General features: G+C 41.4%; 1 non-coding gene across 1 annotated transcript; it reads right to left on the bottom strand.

The window, feature by feature from the left end:
- Window positions 1-24,414: 24,414 nt before the first annotated feature.
- Trnaa-cgc (transfer RNA alanine (anticodon CGC)) lies at window positions 24,415-24,486 on the bottom strand. The gene has a single exon. It is a non-coding gene; the product is annotated as a tRNA-Ala (tRNA).
- Window positions 24,487-25,673: the final 1,187 nt, after the last annotated feature.

Here is a 25,673-nt window from a genome sequence, read left to right as displayed (position 1 = left end):
ATGTTTAATCATTCCTTATAATCATTCATTTTATTCAGCTTCATCAGTTTATTTGCATATTGTCAAGCAAAGTTGTTTTATAATTCTTTCAGTTTCTTCTGTCCAAGGAGATTTACCTCTCAATATTTAGTTTGTATATTCTGTTTTTCCTGACTTGGTTGTTTAATGAACTTTAGCCTTTTATCTGTTCTATATATTCTCCCTTCAAAAGCCTAGCTTTTATTCTTTTATTTATGAGTGCAACAGTTATTTTTAAAATTTTCTGCTCATTTTTACCTTTCATGCTTTTCCTAATTCCTTTATTTTCAACCACTCTTTGTTTTAATTTTCTCTTGTCTCACATATAATTGAAATTTTCTTTATGATTTCATTTATATTTTAAGTTATTGTACGTAGCTCATTTACAGTTATTGATATGCCAGCTCTGTTTAGTCTTAAAGTCAGCATCTTGTTGTGCTTTCTATTTATGTATTTTTTTTACTTCTGAAAAAAATTTTAATATATAGTGCGTCATGTTTCTTCTGATAATTTGAAGGTTTATATATTTCTTCTAAATAATTTCTTTATAATTTTAACAACATAATAAACTTAAGCTTATTTTTCTTTACAGTGTCAAATGCGTTTTTATGATAATAGCAGCAAAATTGACACATGTCAATAACTTTTCTTTTTCTACTTTCTAGTTTTAGTTAATTGTATACTTTTCTATGAATTATCATCTTTCAGTGACTTCTTTCTTGTACCAGGGATTGAATCCAGAGGCACTTAACCACATACCCAACCCTATAATTTTTTTTAATTTCTTTTTTTTTTTATTTTTCAGACAGCCCTTGATAAGTTAGTCAGGGCTTTGCTAACTTGCTGAGGCTGGCTTTGAACTTGGGATACTCCTGCCTCAGCCTACAGAGCTGCTGAGATTACAGGCATGAGCCACCACCCACGGCTTGGTGACATCTTTTTACTCTCAGTTATGAAGGATTAGCTCATAAACTATGCTGCCTTCATTTTTTCTCTCCTTTCTCTCCCAACTACTGTAATGTGCAAAATTTCTACATTGCTAATGTTTGTAGCATTTGCATTTTTTTCTGTAGCTAAAAAGGTTTCATGTGTTTAGTCTTTATTCGACTTCTGAGTGCAGTCCTGACTAACAGCTTCTTTGCTATGGCTTTTCCAGTCGTCCTTGGTTGGCAAAACATCACATGCCAACAGTTTCTTCAAGAAGAGTCCATAGGAACTGCACATTCAAAAATGTTTTTCTGGTGTCTTTTTGACTCTGAGAGAGGTACAAAATTGATGAATCTTATTTTATCTCTGTGAAGACATTGTCACCCTTAAGCTCTGGTATTGAGATTACTGATGCTATAAAGGAAATGTGCTGGGGACAATGGAAATCCCAGAGACCCAGAAGTTCAAGCCACCACACTGGTCACTCTGTCTCTAGAAGGTTGAAACCTGATGTTCTGTCATTTCTTCCCCTTCAAAATTCCATAATCTGGGTCTAAACTGGAAGTGCTCCTTTCTAATGATATAAACTAACTTGCGATACATAGTTGCAGATTCAGTAGCAATTTGAGCTTTTTTAAATTTCTCATTTTAAATTCAAAAATTTCTTTTTTATTTGTTTTAATTAGTTACACATGACAGTACAATGATCTTGACATATCATACATTTGAATCAGATGAAGTATAATTTCTCATTTTTCTGAATGTACAGTTGCAAAATCACATTGGTCATGCAGTCACGTATATACATACAGCAATAATGATGTCTAATTTATTCTGCTGTCCTTCCTTTCTAAATTTAAAAATTTCTAATCAAAGGCTTGTGTACATTTTGGATTCATAAGAGGGGACGTGCCAATGATAATTTTGTCTTGCTCCTCTTCCTCCCACAGCTGACAAGACTTTCCCAGCAAATTTGATTCATGCTCCCTCGTAGCAACCTTGCCAGCCCCAGGGGCTTGCATATCTGTCTCCCTCCTCTCCAGGATGCTGACCTTTATTGTGTCCACCTCCAGGTTTGCCTTCTGATTCACATGCTGACTCTTTCTACCACGTTTAACTGAGCACGTTTTCCACTCTCTTCCTTGCAAACTCCTAGACTTCCTTCAAGGCTCAGCCCTCAGGTCCAGTCTTCCCCCAAGTATCACTGGGTACTTCCAGAACCTTCCATTACTGCCTCCATCACATCTGCATTTTGTTTTTATGTGGCACCCCAATACACATAAACACTGAATTCTTTCAGGACAAAGTAAAATTTTTTTTTAATTTCTCTAATTTCCCAATAAATTTATGTTTATTCAATAAATGGCGGAATACAAAGATGCCCCTTGTTCCTTTATTTTTGTCTGTATACCATATCAAACACCTTTTACCAAGAACCTACCCCATCTTTCCAGGCCTTTGCTTTCTGTATTAAACTTCATTGCTCCCATATGTCGCACCTCTGGCCCATGTACTTTGCATTTCTTCCCTCACCTGATCCTGAGCTTGCTCAAAGAGACCAGACACCCTTGATTTAATCTAGCGCTCTTCCCTTTCTCCTGACCCCACTTATCCTGCAACCAAAGGACCCAAGTGTATAACTACATGCTTAATTAAGATAGACTCTTGGCAGAAGTCTCACATTCTCCGCCCCCCACCCCGTTGTGTCTGTATTTTGACACCTGTGTTACTCTTCAGAGCTTCTCCAACTGGCTCCTTGGTTTTAATTTGCCTTCACATCTTGTTCGGTTTTTTGTTGTTTTTTTTTTTTTGAGTAGCTATATGCCTTCTTTTCTTCCCTAGAAGAAAGGGGTTGATTCTGTTATTTCATAATGGAATGTGTTTTTCCTTATATTTTCTGTTGAATACATGTAGGAACTAGAAAAACATACCCCTGGCAGTTTAGTCATTTGCTGAGTGGCCATATTTCCCAGGTGCCATTCTGAAATTTAAAAAAAAAAAAATACTGAATTTGGAGAAGAAAGATCCAAGGTTGATTCTGCTTCCTCGCCTGCCCATGGTGGCTTTGGGGTATACAGTGCATGTTCTGAGATTGGATTGCCTCATTGGAACTAATGATTCCTGGTGTCTTTTGTAGTATTATCGTGGTAAATTATCAAGTAAATTCATGAATGAGAATCATTTAAAATTTTTGATATATTACATTAACAATAATTTTTATCACATAGGAAATTTCAAATCAAATCTATAATTCCTGCTCAGTCTTTCCTTTTTGACAACGGGCATATTTCTTAAAACCTTGAATATAATTACTGTCTTTCTGGCAAAAAAAAAAAAATCAATGAAGGCTACTATTTAAAGTTCTAATAAATCCTGAACTTTCTATGTTCCAAGTTTTGCTGAATTCCTTTTTGACACACCCTTTCTCAATACCACAAGGTGTGATTAAAGGGTTGAGAGGAGACTCATAAATTCCCATATCATGTTTCTAAGTGATGAGACAGAAATTCTAAGCCTCCCAGTTACCAGTTGCTTCTTCAGGTATGAACTGTAAAGCCCTCCCAGCTATGGCCTGCAGCAAGCCGTGTATCTAACCTGAAGAAGTCCCTCTCAATCTTGTCACAGTGTGGCCAGGAGTAGTTGTGATTTATTTTGTGTTGGTTTTCATCCTGAAGCTCTGGCGTTGAATTTCAGCTTATTTTTATTCAGTGATGATAATTCTAATTTGGAACAATGATTGCTATATTTAGGCTTTTCTAGACCTACGTATTTTAAGGAATTAAGTCAGTTTGCATGTTTTATTAGAAATGGTGGCCATAGTTTTACTACATAAAACATTAGAAGTAATTAAAAATTCCCTTGATGCTTATGTTAGAATCATTTTATTTGGGACATAGAAAGCATTATTTTTCTTTCTTTATTAGATTCTAAATGCTTCTGATTTTTTTTAACTTTTTTATGGATTTTTGAACAAGTAAATAGTAATTGAATAACATTACGTATAAATGAAGCATGAAGATATTTAATATTTAAAATTTGTTTTTAATAATATTAAAAATTTTGTACATATTTTTCCAAATAAACACATACATAGGCAACGTCTGTATACATATTTTTAAATTAAAATCTATATTAAACCTTTGACCTGCAACATTTAAATTTTTTTTCTATTTTTATTTTTTCTTTATTTATCATAAAAATTTTGAGAAGAAACTTAAGACATTTTTAGTCATCAAAGATACCTTAAAGAAAGCAAAACGACAAGTTACCAATTAGAAGAATGCGTTTTTATATGACACATTTAATTGACAAATGACTTGAGTCAAGATGCATAACAAAAAGTCAAATGAAAAATGAATTTTAAAAATCTGAATAAGGATGAAATAGAAGCAGAAACACAACTGGCTACAAATAGTGCAAAGAGATTTTCAACCTCCATTGTAAATGTGAAAATGCAAATCAAGCTAAAATGAACTTTACAGCCAATTGATTGACAAACAATGAATGCTTTGGACAAGTTTAGGATAAGCAAATATTTAAAAGTTTGAAGAATACCCAATTTTGGAGAAGTGAAACAAAAGAAATTCTTTTTTTGTTTGTCATTTGGTTTTTGTCATGGTGCTGGAGATTGAACCCAGGGCCTTGCTCATGCTAGTAAAGAACTCTACCAGTAGCAACAACCTGAATCCAAAAGGGAATTTTTATACATAGCTATTAAGAATAAAAACTGGTACAACAAGTTTAGGAGGTAATTTTGAATTCTCTAGTACAAATAACATCTGCATATTCCCAACCTTCTTGGCATTTTCCCAAGAGAAACTCATTCACATGTGTATCAGGAGTAACAATTTGAAGTAGCAAAAGTTTGGAAATGGTCCAAATATTCACTGCCAAGAAAACAGATAAACTGTGGCTTAGTCACAAAATGTAGCTTTATACAGAAGTGAAAACAAGTGGAGCATATCTATATATCACTCTTCAGGGCAACCTGGTGCAATACTATGTTTGGATGGTGCAAACCAGGGTGAGGAAAGGGGATGGAGACAATGAGATAAATAATAAATAATATGTCATTTCTAGTAAGTTTACCAGCATTCCCCATACCATAGGTACAGTTGGCCCTCCACATATTCTGATTATCCATCTGCAGTTCAACCAACCATTGATCAAAAATATTTGAGAAAATTTCATCTCCACTGAACATGGACAGATTTTTTTCTTATCATTATTCTCTAAACAATACAGTTTAACAACTATTTACATAGCATTAACATTGAATGTAATATGACAAGTGATCTGCTGATGATTTAAAGTATTGGAGAACATCGAAAGGTTTTATGCAAATACTACCCCATCACGTGAGGGATTTGGCATCTGTGGATTTTGGTACCCAGGGCTCCTGGGGCCAGGCTTCCATGGATTCCGGGGGAGGACTGCATCTAAAAGGCAAGGACTGCTCTTGTAGCAGATTTTGTTGGTGCCTCACCAGATCTCATAGATCTCTTTTAAAGCTAGTCTGCCCATCCGCAGTTGCTGAGCTCACATCTATAGTCTTTTCTGGAGGGTTGCCCTTGGCAATTGAAACTGGCTTGAAATTTGTCTTTGATGGAGCTGTCAGTAGCCAATGCATGACTGATACCAGGGTGTAAGATCCATAAGCTTCTTCCCTTAAAGATGGACAAACGCTGTGGTGCCACTTACGTTCCAAGCTCTGCTAGAAGAAGATGGGGTTACGCGTGGCCTCTCGGTGCTGCTCACCTCTCTGTCTCTCCTCACACACATCCAGGGGTCTCTCCTTCAAGAACTCCCTCAATAAATTCCTTACCTATGATTTTTTCTTTTAAGCTCCGATTTTGGGAAACATAACCTAATACAGTTATTAACTAAAATTGGTATTGTCTGAAGTGTTAAGTGCGATGAATAGAACATAACAGAATCTTGGTACCATTTTTGTTTAATTGCTGGAAGGATACTAGTATATGTGTATGGGAGAAAGAATATACTCTTTTCTTCTATCAATAAATATATTGAAATGTGCTCTCTATTATAAAAGACAGAAGCCATCTCAGAAGAGCTTAATTGCAAATGTCAACTTATTTGTGCATATAACCAAAAAGTCCAAAAGTAATCTAGAGCCTCAGAATGATATTTTCAGGTACAGCTGAATCCAGGGATTCAGACAATACCATCTTACCTTTTATTCATATTCTTCACTCATTTCTGTTTTCCTTTATATATTGATCTTTTTTATTGCAGGTGATTTCTTTAATGAAGCACAGAAAGGTGTTTGTATACAACTTCAAATTACTGCATCCTACCTTCTTGTGAGCCCATTGGGAACAAATTCTCTGCAATGGTTTAGATATGGTTTAATTGTGTGCCCCTCAAAAGTTCAGGTGGTTGGAGGTTTGGTTCCCAGGATGGTGGTATTGGGAGGTATTGGGGTACTCTTGAAGGTTGTGGCCTAGTGAGAGGAACCTAGGTCATTGGGAATATCAGGTAGTTCTATTGTAACCCTTTGCCAGTTCTCTGGTGACTCTTGTAGCAAGCTTGGCCCCATCCAGCTCTACTTCCTGATATTGAAATGTAGTCTGTTTGCTCCAGGATTACTCTGCCTTTGCTCTCTACCATTAAGTGATGCAGGGAAGAAGTGGTCCTCACTGATACCAGGGTGTAAGATCCATAAGGACTTCGAAGTTCTAAAACTATCTTCATATAGAGCCTGTGTCAGGTATTTCATTGTGGTATTGAAAAGCTGACTTAATACACACTCTTTCTTTGAGTAGTCATGGAAAATTCCAAAGAAAATTTGGTCTGGCTAAATGCCCATCACTGAATGAATTGCCATCACCTGGTGACAGAGAGGGTAAGCAAGCTCAGGTCATGTGCACAATGCTATGGCCTAGGACCTAGGTCAGGGAAGTCCTATCCAAAATACACAGAATAGAAACCTTTTAGGATTGTGTCTCTTGAAGAAGGCAGTGTGGTATACGGGACAATGAGATCTGTCTGCTATCAAACACAGTATACCTGATTGTTAGCAGGCCCATTTTAGTGTTCCATGTGCTCACCGCCTCTATTTAATGTTCTAGATATTTATGTCACCCTCCACCATGACCACACATAAGATCAGATAAGAGAAGCCAACAGACCCTCTTGACTCCTTGCAGGGTCTTATCTGAAGCTCCACCCTTTAGGAACCTTGTACTTGGGAGTGCTTCCTGGAAATTTTCAAATCTCCCACCAGCAGATGGGACCAGCTGGGGTTGGCAGCACCCTGTGCCTGGACATCTGAGACTGTGTGTAGTCACTAGAATTCCCTTCCTTAAAATATTCAAGGCCCGCCTCCAGTTCCTCGAGTCCATTTCTCCTTTCCAGATTAGGCTCTGACAGTCTGCACACCTCTGGTTGACTTGATGTTCTCAAGATCATTAAAACCTACTGTGTAGTGATACTGGTGCCCAGTTTGAAGAGAATACATACGGAGTGGGTTGCTCCTGCTCACTGGCATGATATTTCCTTCACAAGATTGTACAACAAACAAAATCACGGCATTTGCAGGGAAATGGATGGCATTAGAGCAGATTATGCTAAGTGAAGCTAGCCAATCCCTAAAAAACAAATGCAGAATGTCTTCTTTGATATAAGGGGGGGGGGCAACTCAAAACAGAGCAGGGAGGAAGAGCATGAGAAGAAGATTCCCATTAAATAGGGACAAGAGGTGCGTGGGAATGGGAGAGAGAAGGGGAATTGCACAGAAGATGGTAGGAGACCCTCATTGTTATGCAAAATTACATATAAGATGGTGTAAGGGGGAAGAAAAAAGAGAGAGAGAAAAATGTGTCACAGTAGATTGGGTAGAAAGAGGGGAGGGGAAGGGAGGGGGGATAGGATGGGCAGCACAATACAATAGACACTAGTATGGCCTTATGTATAAACGTGGCTGTATAACCAATGTGATCCTGCAATCTGTACATGTGGAAAAATAAGATTAAGATTACGTACCCCATTTGAATCAAATGTACGATATGTCAAGATCATTGTAATGTTTTGAGCAACTAATAAAAAAATTTTAAAAAAAAGATTGTACAACATAGGTTTCCCCAGAATAGTGACAACCCACTGGTTTGTGTGACTCTGACATGAACTGATTCGACAACAAACAAAGACATAAAACTTCTTCTCTCTCTATTATTCTAAATCTTTATCAGTAAGTCTTTACTGATAAACCTATTTTAAACAAATTTGGTTTTAAAACAAATTATTTACATAGACAGGGCTTCACCCACAAAATAATTGCCCTGGGGCCTGCACACACTAAGACAGGTCCTGACTGCCTCAACCTCTGGACCCTTCTAAGAAAAATTGCTCCAACCATCCGTTGCTAGATGCAGCCCTTGACTGTTCCTTAACAGTGGGGTCATGTTTGATACAACACAACCACTCCTTAGCCATAATAATTTGATGAGAGTTGGTCATGTGACACAATGATAGAGAAGTATTAGGTTGACGTTTCAGATATTTGGATTAAAAAAAATGGCATCAGTTCTTTGGCCCCTTCCTATAAGGGGGAAGGAGGTCATCCATGTCTTCTCGCCTTGAACCTGTAATTGTTTCACCAAAAGAATACAGAGGAAGTGGCACTGTACCCGTATCCAAGATGTGTCCTGAGAAGACCTGCAGGCTGGGGAGCTCAGGTGAGGCCACTGGGACCTCTCTCCACAGGATGGAGGCTGTTATTTCAAAACACAGGAAGAAGTTGCAGGTGCCATCTTTCCAGGTACGTAATAAGTGAGTCACCTTGGAGGTGGATCATCCGGCCCCATTTGAACCATCTCATCTGATGCCACATGAAGCAGAGGTGAGCTGAACCATGAGCCCTGCCCAAGCCACAGACTCATGAGCAAACTTGGGGGTGGTTTATTACACTGCAATAGATGAACACAGCTCCTACTCTCTCTGTCTCCACTTCTCAGATTGCAATGTGGGTTGGCAAACAAACAAACAAAAAAAAACCCACTTCAGAAACAAGGGGCTATCCTATCTCATGATTAGGAATTCAAATTGGAAAAGTAAGTATTGTCAGTAAAAAGAGATGTTAAAAGTCCACAAGTTTGGCAGAGAAGCCACCAAAGAGAGAACACGTAAGGCTCAAGGAGCCAGGAGAGGACTGCTGGAGTAGGGTTAACCTCACCCAGTGCTCTAGGTTACCACAAGCATGTTTACATTCAGCTTTCTCTGCTCACACAGAGGAATGAATGGGTTGATAGTGGTCAGTGTACCAACCTGGGCATCCCTACTGAAGTGGGAAAATGACCTGCCATTTCCCTCATCAGGGTTCCTGAGTATCAGTTGAATTACCAAAATTTGAGATTTTTTTTTGAATGAAGACAAAGACATTGAGATCATGAATAGGTGCATTGGATTTCCCCTGGTATTTAATAAAGGACCACAAACTCAGTGATTTAAAAGATCACAACTTATCTCAGCTTTCACGGATCAGGATTCTGGGTGTGAGTTAACTTGGCTCTGTGCATGGGGTTTCACAAGGCTGAATGAAATCAAGATGTTGGTTGGCCAAGGAACTGGAAATACTATTTCTTAATTGTTGCTGGTGACGGCTCTCAGGTGGTTGTCATGCTGGTGCCATCATAATCTCCCTCACAATGTGGCATCTACTCCTTCATGACCTGCAGAAGAATTTCTCACACTCCAAATCCTTTTTTTCAAGAGTCTTTAAAATTCACTTTGTGACATCAAACCCACCCAAGATAATCTCCCTTTTGATGAACTCAAAGTGAACCCATTTGGGACCTTAATCACATTTGTAAAGTTCCTACTTATACAACCATCACATTTGCAACCTCACCTCACGCAAGGTGAAGGATGAGGAGCATCACATACCAGGGGTATGGAAATGTGGGGACCACCTTAGAATCCTGCCTATTACATTAAGGTCATCAGCTACAACATAGGAAGCCAAGTTATAGTTGAACTTCAGAGAAGCAATAAGTAATTTTCAATAGGATTACTGCCTCAAACTAGCCTTTGAAATGTTCTAGTGTCTAAAATGGACTCAAAAGATCAAATGATCAGAGGGACCAAGCAGCCTAAACAAGTAGAGCAGACCAGGTAAGAACCATGACAGACCTGGAAGCTCATGCCCCAGCTAAAGGGACCAATGGCCACCTGGCCAGAAATTCTGCTTGATTTTCAAGAGAAAAACATCTACTGGAATTTGTACTTGAATTCACCTGGAATCTAAATTAAAAAACAAGAAAAAATTCGAGTTATGCAAAACAGTTTTGGACTATATTTTGGCCTTAGACCCCCAGCTTGCAAACCATAATCTAAAGTTTGTAATCACCAAAAGAAACAATTGCAAAAACTCATTGTCCCCAGACAGGCAGGGCTTCACTGGCCTGCTCATGACACTCTTCATCTAAAGGCCACATATTTATGTCCCTTCGCTTCTCTACTTCACTCAGACCCTGAACTTCATCTCTAAAACAGAATTGATTTGCCACATCAGAACACTGATTTACAGGTCCTACAAGGCAGCCTTCAGGCCAACAAATCCAGAGCCCGATTTACAAATCCTCAAAAATGTATAATAAATGCCACATAAAAACTTTCAATTTACCAATCTTTATTTGTAGAAGCATAAATCAGCAACGAGGATGGGACAGCATTGGCATGATTATGATTAAGTTTTGAAATTCTGATTTTTTTTTCCTTTATATTCCCTTTCAAATTTGATCTTCTCTTTATGAGTGGATTTCTTATTTTAATGACTGTATAAAAATAACACCTTAGTTGCAGCTTAGAATAGAGGTTTGGCAGTTGGAGGCTCAGGTTGGGTGTCAAAGCCCATGGTATTTTTAACAGGGAGAATCAAAAACCTTTTCTGTTTCTGGTTCCTGTTTCACTCAGCAAGAGGAGGCCCTGGACACAGGCCTCTGTCAGCTGAAGTCCCGAGCACTCCAACCCGAAGCCCATGCCTTACTCGGCTTCTTATCTAATGTCATTTAAGACTGTCTTTTGTTTACTGTGAGGCGTGGCTTTAAGATGCATCTTCTTCGGACAGAGTTTTCGATCTTGGGCTCTGCAGCCATGAAGGATCCAAATTCAGCACAGGACAAGGGGGACAGATTAGAGTGATGGGTGCTCTTGGGTGATTTGCAGCTCTGGGGTAGTGACAGCGAAGGGCCCTTATTTCACTTCTGAGACTCCCCAGGAGACCACGGAGCTGGAGTTTTTCATGTTTCTACCCCACTGTCTCTCTCTCCATCATTAGAAGTGGCTAATACCCCAGCATATTGGCAATTGCCAGAGGCTGTGGCAGCCAATGATACCAATAAATTTTGTTAAAGGGAAAGAAAATGCCAGACACAAGAGAAGCCAGTAGCTCAAAGCAGCCTCTCTGTCTACTCTCTCATTGCAGGTACTGCACAATTTAAGCACATAATCTCATAGCACAGGGATCATAAAGAGCACAAAGAGAAGTATATATATATATATATATATACACACACACACATATATATGAAAGATTATCAAATTAATTTCTGTTCATTAAGAATTATATGTTTAAAGCTGATATACACACAAATATACACACATTATCACTATAATATAATCATTGTATGAGCCTCCTATTAAAGGACCTTAGATACCAAAGGGATATATTATCACGATAGTTTCACAACATAATCCACCACAAAAGAAAAGTTGTTTTGTTAGTGCTGATTGATTGTGAAAATTCAAAGTAAAAACCAGCCACTGTGCATCTAACATGGGTGCACACTTGGAATGTTTTGGTTCATGGTTGCAAGTGACCTGCTCAGACTGCAGGTCCGGCTTTGTGCAAGTCTTCTTTGCCACGTCTCCTTTGCTCTTAGCCACTCCATGCACACAAGGTCACCGCACCCACACAATCCAGGGCTCTCTCAGGACGACATAAGGTCAATCACTCATTAGAAATATTTACAACGCATCTACTATTCTTCAGACTTTGTGCTCAGATGTTGGGCAGGTACTTGTGGTGGGAAAAGAATCCAGACATAACACCTGTATTCTTGGAGCTCATATTCCAGTGGAGAAAAATGTCCCATGTTAGATACTTCACATGGGATTTTGGCTACAAATCAATTTTGTTTTTTAAATTTGCTGTCTTAGGGAGAAAGGAGGAGATGGAATTGTGGTTAACATGGAGGAAGTTGTAGATACTAATCCTGTGCTCTCCCAAGGCAAAGTGTCAAGCATGTGAACATTCTCTGTGATAACTAACGGGGGCCAGAGAGAGGGGACAGCTCAAGTGTCATAATGATGGCTCTGGGGGCAGACTTGGTACCTAGAGAATTAGCCATGGACATGCGGCAGATACCTACTATTGTAATTCCTAAAGCTAAAATGTTCCTTGCTGGTGCTGAGAAAGGAGAAAGTGAGCAGGTGTGGTTAAGTACGGTTGCAACAGGTACAGTCAACCTTCTTGGAGGTGCGCCTGTGAATCGGGTCTTCTTTTTCCTCTGAGCCAAGTAATCCACAGGCACAGTGGAACCCTCTGCTTGGTTGGAGGCACTGGTAGAAGGAACCCTGGCTTGGCAGGATTTCACCTGGGCACTGACGGCTGAGGGTTGAGGATGGCCTGTCCAGCAAAGAAGGGAGTGAAAGAAGATGTGCAGCCTGGGAGGCCAGGACCTGTGCTGTGAATGCAGGAATCTACAGAATCAGAACAAAGCAGGAAGCCAACAGAGGCAGATGGGGAAGACCTGATGCCACAGTGTGTCTGCCTTCAGTCCTGAGGGCTCATGTTCCCAAAGGAGGATATGTTCACCTTGTTGGAACACCAGATCGTTTCAGAAACATTTTAAAACATCACCTTCTACTTATTTTAATTTTCCTTCATGTTGAATGAAAAAAGAACATGTCTTGAAATTGAAATCTAATAAAGATCTTTTCTAGGACAAGGGCAAGTTGGTTTTTGTTGTGTTTTTGTTTTTGTTTTGAATAAGTAAAGATGTTAAAGAAAGCCTTGTACACACTGTGGGAAAATGTATAAACCTGGGAGGCAAGTAATGGCAGTTAGAGAAACATGCCTCTAAGTCAGGCTGGGGAGTCCAGCTGCAATAGGTGGTCAGCTGTGCTTTGCTGACTCACTCAAGCATCAGAGGGGAGGATGGGGTGGGACTCTGGGTTAGGAGAGGGAGAGAGCCAAGTATAGCTAAGAAAGAGACCACAGAGACAAGGCGGAGGGACAGATGCAAATGTGTTTCCCTGCTTCCTGTCAAAGAGGAGCGCAGCCTGTCAAACAGGCAGGAAATGAGGAGGAGAGAAAGCTTTTTCCCAGATTATTACCATTTATGCTTCCTTTTCCAATTACTGGTATTAGAAGATAACGTCATGTGAGGGGGCAGGGGTGGTTTCTCCCAGTGCCCGGAAGCTGCTCCTCTAAGTGCTCATAAACATCTTTGGGAATGGATGAACCACAGAGTATGGAAATGGACGAGGCTGGTCATTACTGCCTCTGGCTTTAACTGCCAGTCACTTACAACTGGCCACATGCAAAGAAATGCCACTGTGAAGTTCATTCATCGTTGCCATCAGATATAAAAAGGAGACAATTTATATCCATGCCAGGTGGGTTGATGGACTTTTAGTCTCTCTGTTTTTGAAGGTCTGAATAACCCAAGATTCAGTACTTCCAGCAATGATGGGTGTGGAGGGCCCAGGGAGAAGAGACACCATTTAACTTTTCCTGCTTGGCATGGATTTTTGTTTCCTCTCCTATCAGACCCCAAATTTTCCTTGAAGATCCACCCTCCCCCAACTTTAAACTTTGAGTCTGGAGGACTGAACTTTACCTCTTGCCTTCTGGCAGGGTTCAAATCTCAGGTTTGGTAATCAGGCTATTCTTTAAAAAAAAAAATACCAACTTTTTTTTAAATATTTTTTTTAGGTGTAATCAGGGTATTCTTTACACTGTCATGCCCAGTTCTGTATGTCCAGATAAAACTGATATTGATGGGCAAGTGGTGGGGAAAGGGGATGAGCGTCTTGGGGAAGAAATAAAGGGGCATCTTAGTGGCTCTCATTTTAATCCAACTCTGGGAACATTTACTGAAAACTTGTTATGTGAAAAGAAGTGTATTGGACAAGGTTGCATAGGGGAGTAGGGATAAAAAGACTTAAGGAAATAATCTGTATCCTTAAAATGACTACCATCCATTCAAGTCAGAGAGTGGTAATGTGTCTTGTCCCTTGACTTTGCCCCTAGGAAGCCCCGTTACCCTGGCCCCTTCTCTTACTCTCTCCGTGTGCTGCTATCTCCAACCCCAAAGAGGAAGTTGACTCCATCAGCCGAAAGCTCCCTCTGAGTCCTTATCATGTGTATGCTCAACATCTGGGTACAATTAGCTCTCCGGAGATTATTTTTGTAAGTATAAATGAAAAAAACAAAAGCAAAACTGAAAGGTCAGCATGCAGCTTGAATGAGGAACTCTGAAGACCTTCCCCACCGCTCCCCTCTCCCCGGGTCTTCTTTTCATCATATTGGTTCCCTCTGGCCATCGTACTTCACAGAGATGCATAAAATTGAGTGGTGCGTGAAACATTTGGAAGGAAAGAAGAAAAGAAAAGGAGGTAGAGGAAGGAGAGAGAAAAGAAAGAAGAAGGAAAGAGGAAGGAAGGAAGGAAGGAAGGAAATACAGCTTGTCTGCCTCTTGACGTTTGTTGGCATGGCAACAGGATACATCTTTCTCTTAACAAAGATTCCAGTACATTTGTGATACTATTTTGTGTCGCTCCCACTGTGAAGGGATCACAAAGTACTACCAAGGAAAAGTGAGCTGAAGGGGAGCCTGGGTAAAAAGGTGGGCAGAGACACCCTGGAACTTCACAGAGAGGTCTCCAGGCTGGCAGTGTGAAGTCGTGGACCCGTGTGCCAGCTCAGCAGAGCCGGGGAGGTGGCTGCTGCTTTTCTCTTCTGCTTAGCCAGCAGAAACCAGGTCATTTGCAGAACTTGCTGTCCTTCTCTCCTGGAACAAGAAATGTACGGCCATTTGTTATTTCTGCATGTGCTGAGGACTTTTCTCCCTCCTGCCTCCTAAATGGAACCACAGCAAGGTATCAGCATGCGAAACATCCACACCATGAATCCCTTCTTGCTTTTAGGGCCATGCACCTCCTTCTTTCTGCCTTGGAAAGTCTTATCTCTAGCCTCCCTTGCCCAGCTGCTGAATTTTTACTGTGTCTTTTCAAATCAAAGGACACAGACTTATGGCCCTTCCTCTGGAATTAAAATCCAGGCTAGGACATGGGGAAAGAACTCCTTCCATCTTAAACCCACTGCTGAGTAACAGCACGGAGGCTGATTGGAAGGAAGCTCAGAAATGCTGTGAAAGACAAGAGCAGGGTACTCAATTGCCAGGCCTGCCATTCATATTGAAATGTTGGCCCCTACAGGAACCCCACACGGTAACCCCGCGTCTGCAGGGGGGGGGATGAAATGTGTATACGTGTGACTTCCCACTTTGAATGCTTGTTTTAGAAGGCAGAACACACAAGTTATAAATATATGCCACTCAAATTCACATCTGGTTTTATAAGACCCCCTCACCAAGACCAATAGGTGAGCCCTGGTGAATGAAGGCGTTGGATCCCAAGGGATGGTGATAGCTCCTGGGAATGGAGGGCACTGTACTTACAGGATGTGCCAATGGACAGCTATGAAATCCACAATTCATGATGGTGGTCATTTCAGGAGGGAGGTGGGAACATGGGGCTGATAAAACCGGGGCTCTGTTTGGGAAACTGATCTAAGATCTAGAGCTGAAGCAAAAGATACAAAAATGGAAGAGAAAACCAAAGAGGTAGTTTGGGGCCAAGTCATGCTATTTTAGGGAATTTGATCTTTATTCATGAGCCTTGAGATGCCACAGAAGGCTTTGATGCAGACAGTGCATGTCTATGCTTTTTGAAAAGGTACTTTTGCTTACTTAATCTTTACATCAAACCCAGAGCAAGTACTTCAGGAAATTAACCCCCCCCGACCACCATCATCGCCTCTAAACTTCATGGGAAATTGGAGACATTGCATATGGTAGAAGCACTAGGGCACCTTTAGAGATTGGAACCCCCATTTGTCTCTAATAATCATGCTGCCCCAGGAGAGAGGAGCGCCTTCCAATTAGACCAATATTTTTATGCCACCCAGTGTCCTCCTTGGGGACAGTCGCCAATCATCACACAAGAAGCAGAGACACTATTTACAGATAAATCACACTCACCCTTCACAGCCCAGATGAGGTAGGTCAATTGATAATAGCATGAAACATTTAGATTGAGAGAAAAGTGGAAACCTGACTGCTTTTTGTCACTTTAGCCTCACAACATACCACAACATGATTTAGAGACAGATTCTAGCTTTTGTCACCACCATTACTCTCCAGCGTAGGACCCTGGTAGAAGGAGGAGCTCTTCGTGCTCCCCAACAGTGAAGTCCCCTTTCGCCTCACTGAGGGCACCAGCACCTCTGCCTCACTTGGGTTCCGACACACCATACTCCTGTTTCTCTCCTCTCCAGCTGATTCTCCCCTGTGCATTTCGAATGTTCCCTCACCCTCATCTGCCCACAGCGCTCCTCCTCTGTCTTCAGCTATGCTGACCTCCCCTCATTTAACCTCACCTCGCCCCATCCACCCTGGATTCCCCTTGTCCATCTTTGTCTATTGTCATTTGCCCCCATCCACACTCAACCACACTCACCTGCCCAGGAGCCTCACCATCCCCCAACTATCCTCCTCAACCAGGACTGCCCACAAATTGTGATCTTTAGTTTTCATTACCACTGTCATAGCTGTCCCCACAATACAGTGACAGTGTTGACAATAATGATACCTCTCAGACATGCTGCATATTTCAAGAAATGTCTTTGGATTGAAGGATTTACAGAAGGTCCCTGTGCCTCCCACATCCCTCGCAGGTGGTGGAGATGGGGTCCCTCTACATGGAGTAGGCTGGTGGCAAAAGACCACATGACGTGGAAGTAATTTTTTATAAAGTGGGGGTGGGGGCGGGGGTGGGACAGCTCTTCCACCTTATGGTCCAAGCTTCCACACTGGAAAGAGAGCTCAAGAACCCACATTTACTTTATTTATACAAAAAGGGCTTCAAAAGAATTTCCATGGAATGTTCTTTTGCCAAATAAATAGGAGGTAGGCTGTCCAAGCCCAGTGGGTAACACCCAGGTCCAGAGAAAGCAGACTTCTTTGGCCAAGGGAAGGTAGAGGCCGTGTGCATAGATCAATCCATCAAGTGGGAGGGGCCCCCAAACAGTGTGCAATGTCAGACCAACACCTCCTTGGCTCAAGGCTGAGAGAAGGTGCTTAATAGCTCAGGGGTGGCTCCCAACATCCCTGACTTAGATGGTTCCACTTAATGATTTTTCAACTTTACTTAGATTCAAAAGCAACACATTGTGTCAACTGAGAACCCAGACAACCATTATGTTTTTCACTTCCAATATCATATTCCCTATATGAACTATCCAACACTTGATTATAAAATAGACTTTGTGTTAGATAATTTTATCCAATTGTAGGTTAACATAAGTATTCTTGACACGTTTAGGGTAGGTGAGGCTAACCTAGGATGTTTCTTGGGTTAGATGCATTAGTATATTTCAGCAAATGGTATTTCCAATTTATGATAAAATTATCAGGATATAAACCCATTGAAAGTCAAGGAGTATCTGTATATAGGAATCATAATCCTTTATGTTACTGACAATATCTTCAACATCATTTTACATCATTAGTATTTTAACCCCCCTAAGAATCTTGTAAAAAACGTGAGTTGTTTCACAATTGAAGAAGTGTCATGGCTTGTGAAGGTAAGGATACTCCTAAGCCCAGGGAAAAGGCCCAGGCACACACTGGGATTCCTGCCTGCAATACGGTAATTGATACCATTTTGTGTCACACTGCAGCCTCTCTGCAGCTGAACTGCCTGTGAGGTTCTTCATACACATGGTGGATCATCCTCACAGTCCCACAAGAAAGGGGTTTTACAAACAAAGACTCTGCACACAGCTCCAGGGACCTCAATGACCCATCTAACCCACCCGGGGACTGAGAGCTAAAGTCCCCTAACTCTTGAGTTTTTCTTTCCTATCAGAAATAAATTCATTCCCATTCCCATGTTATCAAAGTCATTTGCATTTTATTTCCATCGACATTTGCATTTTTAAAAGGAAAAAAAGTACCATTTCAAGGTAAAGAAAATATTTTCCCTTAGAAGAATTGTCTGCAAAACGGTACCAGAATGATTAAAGTTTCCACAGTTCCTCAAGTTACATTTTGTACTTCTAAAGTCATACCTGTTTCGAACACCAAAAAAGAAAATAGGTCAGATATTGAAGTTATCTTCCTTCTGCTGCATTCCCCTCTATTTTATGCCTCTTTCTCCTGCAGAGTACATTTAGCTCCCTTGAGTTAAGGCAGAAGAAATGTGAGATACTCTGTTATGCAAATCACAGGAGGAAAGAGCGAGCTGGAGAAGAGGCAGAATCAGCTATGGGGAAGGTTTTTGAATTATTGAGTTTTAAGGTAAGCAGAACGATTAAGCGGTGACCTAGTTTGACCTCACCAGCAGATGGAAGATTCTTAAGGAATTGTGTTAGGAAGAAAAAAACAGGTAGGAAATGGAACTAGTGTTGACAGAGCAGAAAGCATAGTGGTTAGTGTGTGCATTCCCACGCAGGCTGCCTGCATTTAATGCCCAGCCCTAAGATCCAACATTGCCTCAGTTTCCTCATTCCTAAATAATGGATGCCAATAGAAATGGGACTCATCTCAGCAGAAGGGGAGGGGCCACGGTGTTGATGTGTGCAGATTCTTTCCAACAGACCTGCTGCACCTACTAAATGCAGCACAAATGATACAGAACCATCCTTAGTGAACCCCATCTTGGGGCTCCTGGCCCACTTCCTGAGCTGGGTGAAGTCAGGTTGCTTTTCCTGCAAGATGCAGTTCTCATTCAGTTTGCAGCAAGAAAGAAGAGCTTCCCATAAGCTACTCAGGAGGTGAAGAACAGGGAAGAGGTGCACACCACACCACATGGAGACCAGAGCGTGTTCAGTACACGGAAAACACTGAGATGTCAGGTAACAGCTCGTGGCTAAAGGGCTATCGCACTCTTCCCAATCTTGTGCTCCACTGTTAGGACAACAAATTGACTCTATAGTTGGGTGCTTTCACCAACTGGAAAGAAGACCTCGTTGGCTCTGTGGTCAACATAGCACTTGCCAGGTAAAGCCATTACTGAGTCAAGCAACCACACAGGCTCTTGCCAACTTATATACCAGCTGTCAGTGGGCTGAGTGCCCACTCTTGATCCACGAACTTAGATCTGGAGGAAAAGACCCTAGAGTCCACTCTCCCAAGTGGGGACAAGCTAAGGATAGTATGTTCCCATCTAATATACACAGTTCATTTGTTATACCTTACACAGCCTGTTGAGGTAGGTATTAAGTCCTGGGTTTCCAAAGCATTCTTCTAGCCGTGCTCTTTTTTCAAGGATGGTTCTGAGCCGTGGACTTTGGTATTTACTAAGGCCCAAGGTCAGATATTCTGCTGAACTGAAACTTGAGAAAACTTAGAATTCTCTGAGGGATTCTAATTTCAATATGTTTTCATTGCACTAAGCCTTAAATATGCAAAGTAATAAATACTTTGTAGAAATGTTTATGGCATTTTGATTTTTATTATGTGTTCTTGATATTATTATCACCTTTCCTAATGAAGGATAAACACATATTCATTTACCAGGGAAGTAGGGTTTAGGAAAAATAGGGGAGGAGGGAGCATTTTATAGTTGGGTTTCCCCAAATTAGGCACACATAATATAACCAGAAACTTGGTTTAAAAACAGCTTTAGTGAGTTATTATTTGCACATCATGAAATTCACTCATTTTAAGTGGATTCGGTAATTTTTAATAAATTTATACAGTTGTGCAGCTGTTACCACCATCCAGTGTGACATTTCTCTTACCCCTTAAATATTCCCTTGTGCCTGGAAAGCTTTCAATTTTGATTTTGATTTTAAATCATTTTATTCTCAAATTAAAGAGAAAACTACTATTAATGAAAATGCCATAAATTATGTGGTTTATAAATGACACTTATTTCTCATAATTCTGGAGGCTGTCCAAAATCAAGGCATGGGCAGGTTTAGTATATGATGAAGGCCTAGTCCTCAGAGATGGCAGCTTCTCATAGTATCCTCGGTGGAAGGTCAAGAAGGCTCCCTGGGATCTCATTTAGGAGGGTGCTAATCCCAGTCGGGAGGCTCCATCTCAATTATACTCCAAAGGCCCCACCTCCTAAAGCCACCACTTTAACATTAGGATTTGAACATATGAATTTGGGAGACATAAACCTTCAGACCATGCCACATACATGGAAATGAGCACATAAATAAATACAAACTGCTCATAGGTCAGATTATTTTTTAATGAGATCATAGCTGTGTTTTCTTCCCTGACCTCTGCCTTTTTCAGGTAAAAATGGATTTCAGAGGGCTTTTCATGTCCATCCACTTTTCTCATTCTCTTATAATGTTTTCCTAGTATTTTAGAACATAAATATAGCATAAATCATTTTGTCATTGTTCTCTCTGTTAATGAAAATAGAGGTTGTTTCTAATTTTTTAATCTTAATGCAGCATTAACGTCTATTGCATTCATCGCTACCTCTGCCCACCCATCCATTTACGCATTCATTTGTCATTGGCTGGCTTATGAGTAAACAAGTATTGAACACTTCTTATGTGCTGAGCATAATTCTCAGTCAGTGTGGGAGACAGACAAAAATCAAATGAATAGGTACAACAGAGTATCACAGATTCTGCAAAGGGGAGGCTGGTCCCTTGTATGCTCAACAGAGAAGGAAGACTGGGGAAACCTATAAAAATTGCACAAGAAGGAACACTTAGGTTGAGCCTTGAATTAAGGGTTTGTTCTGACAAGTGACCAAAGACAATCCAGACAGAGGAAAGAGGAAGAGGAATAGTCAGGAGGTGGCACGTGATTATGATTTCACATGGTGCAAAGTGCTAGGAGGTTGGAGAGAGACAGGATTGGGACAGCTTTGCAGGGCGTAACAGAATCCGTTTAATAGGTTGTAGCATGGGGTATGCCATGGCATAATTAGTTAGCACAGCCTTTTGGGCAAGGTGGGAAGAAAAGAACAAAGGGGCTTGGGCAAGGGGGAGCCAGGTCCTGGAGCCAGTTGGCAAGGAGCCTCATCTCCCGGGCTCCGCTCTGCATTGTCCACATCAGACACGGGGATGAGGATGCATTAAAGAGCCAGGTGGGTGCTCTTTCCTATTAGCTCGCCCAGCTAGTGAGCTGATTGTTCCTGGCCTTGCTCTACCCAACACCAAGCCTACCACGTAAAGGTCTTCCTGCAACGGAGCTGTGTCTACTGTAACTTCTAGAACAGAAGCCAAGGATGAAGGTTAATTTCTGTGTCAACTTTGCAGGTCACAGTGCTTGGATAACTGGTCAAACACCATTCTAGATGTTTCTGTGATGGGTAAGTGCCATTGAGTGAATTTAACAACTAAAGTAACTTAAAGCAGATTGTCCTTTGTAATGTGAGCGGTCCTCAACCAATAAGTTGAAGGCTAACAAAGGATGACCTTCCCCAAGTAAGCACAGAGAAGGAATTCTGCCAGCAGACGGACTCCCTCTGGGTCTCTAGCCTACCAGTGAACCCTGCGAATTTCAAACTTTCTGGTCTCTAATTCCTTAAAGTCTCAGTCTCCCTCTCCACACGCACAGTGTGTGTATATGTATATGAATGGATACATATGTGTGTGTGAAAATGCATACACACATATATGCACAATCTTTTGTCTCTTTCTCCAGCCAAGACTAACACACTAGGGAAGACACCGTGAAGACCCTGGGGGAGTGCTTCTCGTGACAGAAGAACATCCAGAGGGCTTTTACTCTCAAGTTCCAGGAACCTTCATGTTCCCCAGGCCACCAATTTGGAAGAGGGATGGAGAGGAGCTGCAGATTAGATCCCCAGCCAGGCCCAAGGGTCCCGAGGTTGCAAGTGATAGACAACAATCCTGGGACATAATCTCTCTCTCTCTCTCTCTCTCTCTCTCTCTCTCTCTCTCTCTGTGTGTGTGTGTGTGTGTGTGTCCATGCAAAGGTCTCTGCTATCACAGGTGCTTATAGATGTCTTCTCTGAACTCCCACTTTTCAGTCTTTCTCTTTCTCCAACCTCTGACACTGGCCTGACCCTGCACAGAATGCTGCTTTTCCCATTTATGTTTAATTTTGTTTTCTTGTCTTTTCTTCAGTTATTTGAGCAAGTCACTCAAATCTTAAAAGATGGGGTCCATGTACTGGAACTCTTCCCTTCTAAAGGAAAGTTCAGAGTCACACTGATGCTTTTTTAAAATACTGCTTTATCACTTTACAATTTATTAAATAGCACTGGGTTCAGTTAATCTTTTAACCTCTTATGAAATCTGTAAAGGGAGGATAATATTATAATTAAGAACAGTGCTCTAATGCCTTATAGACTGTTAAAGGGATTAAATCAGAATATGCACGTCAAGTGCTTAGTGACACACCTGGCATTTCATAAATGCTATGTCTTTCCCCTATGTTGTCTCATATGACTATCTTAATGAGCCTTGGTTTCATAAATGAAGAGGAGAAAGCTCAGAAGTAAAGTTTCTTCCTTGGGACCACACGGCTCACAAGCAAAAAGTCAGAACCTGAATTCAGAAGTTCTGACTTCAATGCTGTTATTGCTATGCACACTCAACTTATGAAACACAAGTTTGGCGCACTGAGAAAATACCTACATGCAGAAGTTTATGCAGATCAGTGCATAAAAATTGTGATTTGGAGCAGTTTCTAGATGGTGCCAGATTAATAAGAAATGTTAACTGATGATATGCAAAGGGAAAACCTCAATCAACAACTCTTGGTCTTGCTAAACTTCTCGTGTAAACTTGAGCAGGACATTAGTGCATCAAATGCTCAGGCAAGTTGAAGGTCCAGTATGCTGTCTCCTTGGCTCTCAGAATTACATATTCCTGTCTCTTCTTCTATGACGCCCTTGGCTAGTTCCTTGCTGCCCCTCCCTCCAACTCCACTGTCGTGATTGTGTTCTCTGTCCTTCATCACTTCTCATCACAACTGTGTGCTTGTGTCCTTGCTGTTTTCTCTGTCTGAAGTGCCCTTGAATCTTCTCTGCTTGGCAAACTATAGCTGCCACATCATCTCCTGGGTGATGCTTCCCCCCTTAATTCCTCGGACTCACATTCTTGCACACCACGTCTACAATTATGATGGTCATATTTTTATTTGACCTTTTCTTAGTAGACAGTGACTACAACAGAGGTACTGTAGGTTGATTTTAAACAAGGTATCCAATTTCTTTATGTCCTTCCCCCATGAATTGGCTCATTTTAAGTATCAACTTGATGGGTTTAAGAGATAGCCAGGTAGTTGATAAAGTATTCCAGGGTGTTCCTGGAAGAGATTGGCATTTGAATCAGTGAACTGATTCGCTCTCACCAATTTAATGGGCTGATTTCTAGACAGAACAAAAATATCGAGGAAAAACAAACTCTCTCTTTCTCCTGGACCTAGGATATTTTTCTTCCCTTGCTCTCAGACATTAGAACTGCACATTTCCTGGTTTTTGCACTCTGGGACTCCACCAGTACTCCTACCTCTAATCTCCCAAATGGTTTCAGGCCTTTGGCCTCAGCCCGAAAATTACACTCTAGCCCCCAGGTTCCGAAGCCTTAGGACTTGGACTGAACCACATCCCAGACTCCCTAGGGCTTCAGGTTTCAGAAGCCTATTGGACTTCTCAGCTCTGTTATGCCATGAGCCAACTCCCCTAAATCCCCTCATGTATCTGATTATCTATATAACGTATTGGTCCCGTTTCTTTGGAGAACTCTAACACACACACACACACACACACACACACGCACACACACCATTCCAAGCTTTACATTATGATTTAGCAGCCTCTTCTCCTCGAGAGGTAGAATCTATTTCCCTGAACCTGGTGTGTGGGTTAGCCTTGGGCTTGCTTTGTTCAGCAGGATGTGGCAGAAGAGACAGGGTTCTTGCAGGCTCCTGCTCTCTTGGACCCCTGCATCTGCCGTGACAACAGCATGTCTTGGCTAACTGCCGGGAAGGACGCTTCATAGAGTAGAGTTGGAAGAGACCAACGGTCCCAGCACAACCAGCAAAGGCACTCAGCGAGCTCAAGGATCCCTGAGCAGAATTAAATATTTATTGTTCTATGCCCCTAAGGTTTGTAATTGCCTCTTCTGTAGCATTATTGTGGTCCTAGAACATTAAAGAAATGCTTTAGGGAATCATCAAGTTTTATTATTACATTAAATTAACTTATTTATTTTTGCAATGCTGGGGATTGAACCCAGGCCCTTATGCATGCGAGGCAAGTGCTCTACCACTGAGCTACACCCCCCAGTCCTTAACTTTATCTGCCACGTTACTGGCATTATTTGCTCATTCATTCATTTATTCTCTTATTCATTACTCTCAAGCAGGTTCGTGTACTGTGTACCAGGTACTATAATAGGCTCAAAGATTAATATGATATATTTTCTGCTTTATCAATAAGTGTTCATGAGATGACTTACATGTTTCTTTTCTCCTTGCACAACTCTAGAGACAGGACTTTCCTAAGAGTTCATGGAGACAATTCTATGTTTGATCTCCCCACAGGTTAAAGTTCTTCCTTTTGTCCATCTTCCAACCCTCCAGCTTTAGTGTGAGCTTCTGTGCTCCTGCTCAGCTGCCCATGAACCTGGGGGATAAAACTCAGCATCCGCCTCATAAAAACTCTTCATAAATTTAAATTCAGTCATTAAGTCAAGGAAACAGTTAAGCCACTTTACCTGAACTGCAGATTTTATTTTGGGATATCTCCGTGGGGAGGGATGTTTGGGATTAATTGAGCTTTCTGGATATCTGCACATGAGCACCGGAGTTTTATATATAGTACCAGAACACCTGATCCCAGCACCTGGAGAGAGAAATTACCCATTTAACCTCCCGAACTCCAATCACAGATCGGAGGCAGTGAGGCCCTCATGGAGGGTCTGTGGCAGGGAGTTGGGTGTCTGGGTCTTGGTGCTCATCTTTCCCTGGACCCTTGCCCTTCCTCATGGCCACTCACAGGATGCCTAAAACCCCTTGGGGCTGGGCTCTGAAGCGCTCACCACTGCGTGCCCCTCCTCCCTCAGTGCACCCTGCACCATCTTCTACTATATGGAAGGGGTTGGTTTTGCAGGATGCTTTAAGTACCACAAACGAAAACCTCTTTTTCTTTTTCATTCTTTCTGCCACCGTAGGGTTTTAAAAACCCATCTTCTCTGCAGAGGGTCTGATAGGTTCACTTTCCTCTTGGTGCCCTGAAGTCCATGCAAGTCGGTGTTCTGCCGCCTCTCAGGACTTCCCTGGCTGTTCCACGTAAATGGGACCACGGCCCCCTTGTGCTTGGTCCCCTGCTATCTCTCCATTGCTCTTCTAGTCCTTAGCATCAGCTGACCTGTATGTCATTATGCACGAGAGTTTTTAAATCTGTTTTCCCCCATGAGAGCTAGGAATTTTTTGTTTTGACAAATACATGCAGTCACATTATCACCACTA

This window comes from Marmota monax, unplaced genomic scaffold (genome assembly GCF_021218885.2).
Source record: "Marmota monax isolate L192 unplaced genomic scaffold, Marmota_monax_Labrador192_F-V1.1 WCK01_AAM20220418_F8-fsc00009, whole genome shotgun sequence".
Lineage (NCBI taxonomy): Eukaryota > Metazoa > Chordata > Mammalia > Rodentia > Sciuridae > Marmota > Marmota monax.
Note: the sequence above shows the minus strand (reverse complement) of the source record. Positions and strands in the feature narration are given on the sequence as shown.